The sequence below is a fragment of the Amborella trichopoda genome, chromosome 2 (genome assembly GCF_054954075.1).
Source record: "Amborella trichopoda isolate Santa Cruz 75 chromosome 2, AtrichopodaSantaCruz75HAP2 v2.0, whole genome shotgun sequence".
NCBI classification, from domain to species: domain Eukaryota; kingdom Viridiplantae; phylum Streptophyta; class Magnoliopsida; order Amborellales; family Amborellaceae; genus Amborella; species Amborella trichopoda.
The window spans coordinates 16228497-16238301 of NC_142337.1; positions in this window are offsets into that span (position 1 = coordinate 16228497).

Genomic DNA, 9805 nt, shown 5'->3' on the forward strand with positions numbered 1-9805 from the left:
CGACATCCTCATTGGGAAGCCACAAAAAGGATTTTCAGGTACTTGAGAGGTTCTATATATGATGGTTTATTCTATGCTTCCTCTAGTTTCTCTAATCTCAAAGCATTTTCTGATGTTGATTGGGCAGGGTGTCCTAATGATCGTCGGTCCATTACAAGATTTTGTATCTTTTTGGGAAAGAGTTTAATTTTTTGGAGTAGTAAAACGCAGGACTCAGTATCAAAATGCAATACAAAATAGGAATATAGAGCAACGAGTATTGTCGCAGCATAAATTATTTGGCTACATATGCTCCTCAAGGAAATTAGTGCTTCCACAATCAAGCCTACCATTCTAGCTTAATAATCAAAGTGCTATGTGACTAGCCACCAATGCTATGCAACTAAATACCAATTGGTGTTTCATATTCTATCATATACAACTATCAAATCATCAGAATGCCACCAAAATATGCTCCTACGACCGATGTTCTAATGCCACAAATCATGGAATTTATACACTTTTGGGTCAGAAAGAGCTTGAACCAAAGCCATCCGGTAATCCTTTGAAAGCATAAGAGCATCGTAGACATTGAGAAGGGCCGGAAGCTTCCATAGATTCCTTATCACATCATATTTCACCTTCTCTTGATCAAGGCCATGTGATCCTGGTCTTGCCACTGATTTGGTGGGTATATTGAGGAGTAGGTTTGGGTAACGAGGGTTTATTTTGGCTGGCTGGCTGACTTGATTGCACAACAGGCTTGATTTGAGTGGGAAGTTTGAGATTTTGAAAGGGGCTGAGTGCATGAGATAAAAGGTGTCCCGGGAAATTGGAGAATAAGAGGATTGTTTAAGGTATTGGGATTAGGAAGAAGCTCAGGGAGCTGTAGGATAGGCAGACTAGCCTTTGGATTAAGGAGCAGTGGTGGACTGGGGAAGTTCAAGGTGCCTGACTTCTGCGGTGGAGGCTGCAGCGTCCTCCCTGATTTGAGATTTATCTGCCCCGTGGTGGGTATTGCTCTTGAAATTTGCACCATGTGGCAAGCTCCCTGAGAATAGAAGCTTTGGCCTCTCAATCTCTGCTTGAAGTCGGACTCAGGGGGCCACTAGGGTTTCTTTAGCTTCGACTTCTTACGCTTCTTTGAAGAAGGTAGCTTTGCCTAGGCCTTAGCTGTCAGGGCATCAACAATTGTTAAGAATCCTGCTGCCTAAGCCATGGTCTTTCTCAGTCGCTTCCGTTGCTTCTTAGTTATGCTCGATCCCTCAATTTTTTTATCGATAGCATCGAAGTCCGGACATGTCAAGGTTGTACCTACAAGAGACATAGACAAGGAAGAATGAGAAGAAGGAGAAGAAGGAGGAGTAGGGTTAGAAGGTGGGGGACTTTTAAGGTCGTTCCCCTCATCAGATGATCTGGGCAGCTTTTTACGTCATTGCGAGAGTTGGACGGGTGCAAGGGATCTTTTAGGTCGTTCCTTTGCGTAGACTGTTGAAGAGTGCTTTTAACATCGTCACCCTCATCGGACGTGTACAGAGTGGAAGATCGCACGGGGACATCTTCTTGACAGGATGAAGAACGAAAGAGGATCGTGCCGGGGATGAAGTTCAACGAAGTTGGCAACGGAGGAAGGGGCCTGAGAAATTCCGGTTCAACTGTGAGTTGATCGCCTACACGAATCTTGGTCCGGCATTCAGTTCTATTAAGGGCCATACCGTCCGCCATTCTGTTATATTAAGGGTAAAACCCTCAGTGAGGCCATGACGCCCCATATCTTTTCTCACTACTTCCAACCATGTCTTTTCGGAACTACCCCTTGCCCTTTTTTAGCCTTCCACTTGAACTAACTCATACCTCCTAACAGGTATTGTATTGGGTCTACACCACACATGGCCAGCCCCACCTAATTCTATTCTCTATCATTTTATCGTTTATTAGTGCCACACCTAAATTTTCCTGAATGTATTCATTTAGAATTCTATTCCTTCTTGTCTTGCCACTCATCCATCATAACATCCTCATCTCCGTTACATTCATCCTATGGGTAAATTATTTTTTGACTGCCCAACATTCCACCCCATAGAGAAAAGCTAGTCTCACAGTTGTTCTATAGAACTTGCCCTTCAGCTTCATTAATATGCGACGATCACATAAAATTCCGGTTGCACATCGCTACTTCGCCCACCCAACTTTAATTCTATGTGAGACATCTTCCTCAATCACTCCATTTTCCTGAATTATCGACCCAAGATATCGAAAGTGCGTTCTTTTTGGTAATTCCTGACCGTCAATCTTAACTACCTCCTCATCTCTACTCCTATTATTGCTAAACTTGCATTCCATGTACTCTGTCTTAGTCCGGCTGATGTAGCATAGAGGATACCCGACCTCCTCTTGAATGATTACGGCATGGGAGGTCTCAATTGCCCTGAAGGTCTTCTTTAAATCTTTAAGCTTTATCTGACCTTTTAGAATCAGGGCCCCAATGATATCCTTCAACGTGTAGCAGTCATCTGTGGGATGATTGATCGTCCGATGTTAAGCACGGTTATTTGCCTGAGTGTCAAAGCCAATATGCTCAGGGAACCTGACTTCTAGAAGCTGGATCATTTTCTGCTCCAATAATAATTGGAACAGTGCAGGTCTCAAAGGGATAGACTTTATTCCTATGCCTGGTGAAATAATCACTCCGATCAAAGTTGGCTGGTGGAGGTACCCGATTGTACGACTGTTGCTACTTGCCAGCCTGGGGTGTTACCTTCGTCGTGCTTACCTCTTTAGAGAGGTCCAAAGTTTGAGAGCGATCCTTCTTTGAATCAGTGAACATAACGGCTGCACTAATTACCCTTTTCTGTTGGCTTACCCATGTGTTATTTCGAGAACCACCATTGCCCCGATTGTTCGCTGAACTTGTAGATGGTTGTCGTGCCCCACCATGATGGCATGACAAACTTTCCAAGCAAACTAATTTAGAGATCAACTCTGACATGGCGGTCGAATAAGAGGCCTTGACATGTAAAGTCATTTCAGGTCGCATGTTTCACACGCAAGTTTGGACTGCTTCCTTCTTGGGCATACGATTAGGTTGTCAGGAAGCTAAGTTTCTCCATCTTGATATGAACTGATCTACAGGCTCATTAGGGTCTTGAGTCAAGGTGAGAAGCTCGATGGTTTTAGCTTCTCTCTCGACATCATATAAGCGCTGATAGAACAATTTCTCCATCTCCTCCCATGTATGTACCGCGTTTGGAGGAAGTCGGGCATACCATTGGAATGCTGGGCCATCAAGGTCTCAACAAACTGGTGGAGAAGAAGTCCCCCATCAGCTGCTGTTTCTCGACATCCTGCCTAAAAGTGGGCGATATGCTGCTTTGGGGAGGTGGTTCCATTGAATAGAGGAAACTTCCCTTTTTTATAGTCTGAGGGGAATGGGACCTGATCAATATAAGAAGGATATGGTCTTTGATAAGGCGTCGCACTCTATATGCTCGGAATTTGTCTATTCTTTAGGCGGTGACCATAGCATCAATATCTGACTGAGGAATCGGATGAGGGACAGAATTGTCCTGTGAGGTAGATGGAGGAGGCTACCGTGGAGCTACACCATCAGAGTGATGGGAATTGACCTCATGGTTAGCCGACTGACGTGCCAGGTCAATAAGATCAATCTTCTCCATCATCACGTGCACCATGTCCTCAAACTTGTTCATACGATCCTCTTGCGCCTTGTTGGGCTTGCTTACAACCATTACGTTGACTATTTCATTACGGTGGTCAACTTTAGCGGTAATAGAGGGTTTGCGATCTTGACGGGTCATACATGGTAAGTCAGTTAGTAAGGTGTCAGCATGCCCTGACTAAACTCGACTTTTGTATGCATATCGTGTTTGGACTGGTTCTCGACAGTCTTGGGACCGTAGCTATTGAGTGGCTGGGTCTTCTTCTGCGACAGTAACCATAGCACAGGGCTCATTAAGCTCTTCTTCAAGCTTCATCATCTGAAGGAGGTAGAAGGGATTCAGGTCATCAAAATTAGCGGTTTTGACTGCCTTGGTCACATTCCTAATAGAAATTCGCAAACCTGCATCACGTTTAGCCTTGAGGTTTTGATGGACCTCGCACCAAATCTGTGATCTAGGTCACAGCAGGTCAACTCTTCTCGCACAGGAGAGAGTTGTCTCTATCAGGTGAGACAATGGATGAGGGCCAGGAACTAGAGTCATCTTGGGCCGGGGAGGATGAAGGACTCGATCTTCCGTGAGGTCCATGCCCCAAGCTCTCTTATGAGCTCCAGAGACATGACCAAAGTGTTGGGGCTGGTTCAGGATGATACTCTTAGGGAAAACCTTTGAGTACCAAGGCTGGAGGTGCTTGCTCAATGAAGGAGGAGCAGGCAGGAGCTGGATCGACTCATGAGGAAGTCTAAGTCGAGGACGAGGGGATGTCTAAGATGGTGACACGTGTGCCCCCCTTGAAGAAGGATTATGGGAGACCTGAGGTTTAACCCGAGCTCGTGCAAGTGATCTGACCTTAGGAGGCCGAGAACAACGAGTAGGTATCTGTAAGAGAACAGGTGCAAGCCTGCCCCTTACAGGGTGCGCTTGTGAGTGCATAGGAGGAGGACAAGAAGGTCGTCTCCTACGTACTTGTGTTGGCACAATAACGGCGTTGCCCCGAGCAGTGAGATGCACATGAGTTGCATGCGCAGGATCTGGCCTTGGAAGGTTCGATCTTGAACATGGTCTTGAGGCAACAGGAGGGTTGCCCCGAGGTGTGACTCGAGTGGGTGACCCACGAGCCTTGTGGTGTGTGTGAGGGGTGGAGAGCGTAGGGTTTCTACCTCGAAGTGTTGAGCTTCTAGGGATAGAGACCAATGGTGCAGAAATGTGGGGGGTAGCCTTATGGCAACCTGCAGAAGCAATGGAAGTTTGCTTGCCTTTTGAAGAAAGGGACCGAGCAGTCTTCCGGCATACCTCAGAATCACGACCGGCAAGTGACTTGCCAGTGGATGGGTGCATGCTGTGTGGGGCAACATAATTGTCGCCCATGCAAGGTGCCATGGTGGAGTTTCCACCAGAGCGAAGAGGTGAGGAGTGAGGGAGCTTCAAGTCCTTACTCACACCAATCCAGGTTAAGACTTGGGAGCTAGACAAGGGGTCTTTGCACAAGAGGATGGTCGAGAATGACGTCGAAGGGCCTTGTTCCCTAAGGACACTCTTGAATAAGGGGATAAGAAAATCCCCAATCCGGATAAATGTGTTACAAAACCCAACAACTTGAATGTGAAAAAGAATGAAAGCAGATAAAGAAGATACTAGCCAAACAAGAACGATCCGACTAAGGGGTAGTAAGTCCCCAGTGGAGTCACCAAGCTGGTTAGGTGCCTCGATCTCCCCCTCCGGATCCCTGGAGGATTGGGCGACACGAGTCTCGGGTTTTGGGAGAGACCCAGGATGTTTGTTAGATCGCTCTCTCGGGAACTTCGTTCGAAAATGGGGACAGGTGTTGCCGATCGGTGATAGAGGAATTTAAAGGTGGGTTCGGGACTTACTCAGGCTGACTCACATGAGCGCCCTCTTAGATCACGAAGAAAGCCCCTCAGTAATGAAACGGGTTCGGAATCACCTCCCTTGGCTCGTATTCTTCTTATTTTCTGCTTTCCTGCAATTACACATATATATGGAAAAGGTTATGGGACAGGTGGGTCAGACCTCACCCTTTTCGTCTTTTATGATTATATGCAAGCATGCGTATTCAAAAACAACAAAGACGAGGGAGAGAAGAATTCGACCAAGTGAGAAGATCAGAGCAGTGACTAGGTTGGTGGATAATTGGCGTAACGTGGTAGTGAAACGAGCTCGGTAACTAAGACCGGCTCTGGGATTGCTACTAGACGTTATTGTCAATATCGACTAGCTAAGAATGATGGTCGATCTGTCGTGGCAGTAAAGCAGGCCAAGCGAACCTGGCACAATAACATTACGGCTAGACGACAAGACTGCCATGAGATACAAACCTCAATCCCTCTTGGTCAAATGAAAGAGTAGCGAAGGAATGATTAAAGAGAAGAAGGGAATGGACGGAAGGAGAGAGAAGAAGGAAGGGAGGAGGGAGAAGAAGGAAGAGGAGATGCAGTCGGCGCTAGACATTGTCGACTGTTTCAGGAGATGGGAGAGAAAGGAAGCAGCTTCGCCGACTGTGTCAGATGAGAAGAGAGGAAGAGAACTAACTGGTGCTAAGTCTCGCCAACTGACAGAAGAAGAGAGGCAAAACCAGTCAATGTTAGGTCTTGCCGACTGATAGAAGAGGAGAGAGAAGACCAACCGATGCCAAGTCTCGTCGACTGATAGCAGAAGAAAGAGAAGACCAACCAATGCAAGGTCTCATCGACTGACAGAAGAAGAGAGAGAAGACCAACCGACACCAACTGACGCCGACTGATAGAAGGAGAGAGAGAAGACCAACCAGCACTAGACCTTGCCGACTGATAGAAGAGGAAAGAGAAGACCAACCGGCACTAGGTCTCGTCGACTGATAGCAGAAGAAAGAGAAGACCAACCGGCGCAAGGTCTCGTCGACTGACAAAAGAAGAGAGAGAAGACCAACAAACTCTAGGCCTCGTCGATTGATAGAAGAAGAAGAGAGAGAAGACCAACCGACGTTAAGTCTTATCGACTAGTAGAAGAAGAGAGAGAAGACCAACCGGTGCTAGGTCTTATTGACTGGTAGAAGAAGAGAGAGAAGACCAACTGGCGCTAGGTCTCGCCCACTAGTAGAAGAAAATAAAGAGGGCCAACCGGCACCAGGTCTCACCAATTGACAAAAGGAAATAGAGAGGACAAACCGGCGCTAGGTCTCGCCAGTTGACAAAAGAGAGAGAGATAGAGAGAGAGAGAGAAGAGAGATGAAGGACAAGCGACAAAAGAGGGAAGAGAGAGAAGAGAGAGGGAAGAGACATAAGAGACATAAGAGAGAGAGATAAGAGAGAGGGAGAAGAGAAAGAGAGAGGAAAGAGAGAGAGAGAAGAGAGGAGAGAGAAAATAGAGAGAAGAGAGATAGACGAGGGAGGGAGAAGAGAGCGAAAGAGGGAGGGAAGAGAGAGAGACGAGCTAGAAAGTTGCCTACCCGAAGGGTATCGACCCTTTTCTTCTCTCTCATCTCTCTCTCTCCAAGACGTACTCATAGGCTCAAGCAAGGAATCAAAATTTTATTGAATCTTCCCAGAATCAACTGAAGGCCTGTTTACAATGAGGCAGTGTCTGTTTATATAAAATTGTGCCCAAACACAGGTGGATTGATCAAAATTAGACCTAATTGCTGAAAATTAAGATTTAATTGAATTAAAAGAAATTCTAAAAATGGGCGCAAAATGACTGTTTGCCCCTGCCTAACAATGTGTAGAATTCTAGAACAGTCCCTGCTGCTGCCCGAGATCTTGCATGATCCTCCATGGCTGACCCGAAGGTGTTCTGATTCTCGTTTAATCGAAAGATTATTGTTTTCTTGTAGGGCTCGACATGGCGATCGTTTTGATACAAACTTCGAGCCATGAATCATGTTTTTGAGCCATGATCACGAGACTTCAGATTTGGTTGAATTTTGAAAACCTCAGTTTGATAGTGTTATCGTTCCGTAATGTTTTTCTGTGATTTCTTCATCGTAGTGCACTGAGCATGCCATCACGATTGCGTGGCAACAAATGGAACATGATTTAGAGCCTGAACAAAGATTTCACAACTTTTGAGTTTTGGGCGGAATTTGGAATCCGGCGACCAGAATTTCAATCACTTCATCGGCTTCGTGCATGAAATCTGACCGTCCATCATATACAGGGTTCAGACCAATGATAGCCTTGAACCTTACGCACACAATGGAATTGGTTTTGTGTTGATCCGTTGCGTGAGCGTCGTGACTTGGTCTATCAAGCGAGACGTGTCGCTGCTAAATTTTCTGCAACTTCTTCACAGATTGACAACTTCTCTCTAGCTTTTCTCATTGCTTAGATATCATCTCAGGGCGTGCCACATATCGAATTGTTCGTTTTGATGAGACGCATACGCCCACCAAATTTGGAAGTGATCCGACTTGGAAAGAGTGAGCTACGAGTCCCGAAAGTGATGGTCTGTGACTGTAAAAACAATCACCTTTAATGGTGTTTTGGTGCAGTGAGGCCACACGAGAATAGTTTGCGGCCCCGCTCCTATTCCAATGTTTTGCTCATATCTTTGTTCTGGAGTGTCCAATTAAGTCGAAACTTGTCCCATAAGGGTTTTCGACTGTGCTGGATCTAATGGCGGTGATTCCACTGTGATTTGAGACACCGAATATGTTGTTCCAGTTGTATATTCTATTTCAGGGTGTTAGAGGCCATTTTTCCAAAAAATGTTCCTTTGTGTTCACTGCCTTAGACATGTCAGAATGCGACGAAACTTGGTAGGTGGTCTTTTGGAGTGCTAATGACGAACTTGAACATTTTTTGTTCCATTATGAGACTGTCAGGAATTTTCACTGTTTTGTAGGTTTTATTGACCTGCTTCCTACGAGGGACCAAGGTGATGAAAAATATGTTCAAACAACTGAACCAACCATTTAGCTTCAACAAGGCATGAGTGTCAACTCTCTTGAAGATGCAGATTAAACAAGGCATGATGGAACTTCCTGACATTAGAAATCCAAAACAGGCAAGACTCGTCAACCATGCCAACTAATGTGCCTATCATTGAATGTTAGGCCACCGCTTGCAAGGCTGCGTCCAACTAAAATAGCATATTGAAGCCTTAATTAAAAAGGGGCAAATCAACTTAAATAGCCTCAAGAAGGATTTTGAAGCTCTAGAAGCTTCACATATGATCACAGTCCAAGAAGAGTCGACCAACTGTGCCTCTGTGACTGAAATATCTCCTCGCATGTTCCCCGTCCTCTTTAACGTAATGATACAGCAAAAAATGATCGCGCCTTGTGTACCCAAGAAACATAAGTGGATTGCATAAAAGATCAAAACTTATGGTGCCGATATCATCAACTGAAAGGGCACGACTTGTGTCACTGTTGTATTTACGAAATGTTGAGATAGTCATAAACAACGCATCATCTCCACCTCTAAAGGAAGCCCAGGAGGTCAAAGACCCGCAACACAAGAAGTTTGAGCTAGAGCAAAACCCCGCCCCTAGTGTTTTGGAAGCATATGCTTTTCGTGACTCTACGAGAGCACCCAGACCATGGGAAGTATATGACAGTCTGACACGATGAAAAGCTTCTAGAGGGAGGCTATTCGCCAAGCAAACGCAGTGCTGCACCCCAAGCTCAAGAGTCTTGTCTGCCCAAAAAGGGAGGGGAAAACAAAAAGGCTTTACGAGAATGACCCTACAAGTTGAAACTCCCTCAACTCCCAATTAAAATGGCTCTCCTTCCCCCTCTTCCTACTCTGTATGACTTCACCCCAAGTCAAGTTCCTTTTGCTGAGGGCAGCTAGTACATTACTGTGAGGACGATCGAGGATACGCACCATACGGGGGAGGATACAAAGAAGCCCCCCGCATTGGTCAGATAGAAAAGGTCCAAGCTACATGATCGCTAAACTGTAGCACACATCATGGTTGTATGACACTAAAACTACACAGCCCATGGTCACGGCAATATGACCTTAAAACTGCCTCCTCAAAAGAAAAAAAAAAAAAAACCGAAGGACTTGGACGAAAACCCTAGCAGGCATTCAAGTCAAAGCATGGAAGAATTCAAATGCACTTCTAACATACCTCCAGGTTCATCCCTTATTCCCCCTCTTTAGGGGATAAAAGATAGGCGTAAAAGCATAAAACATGACAAG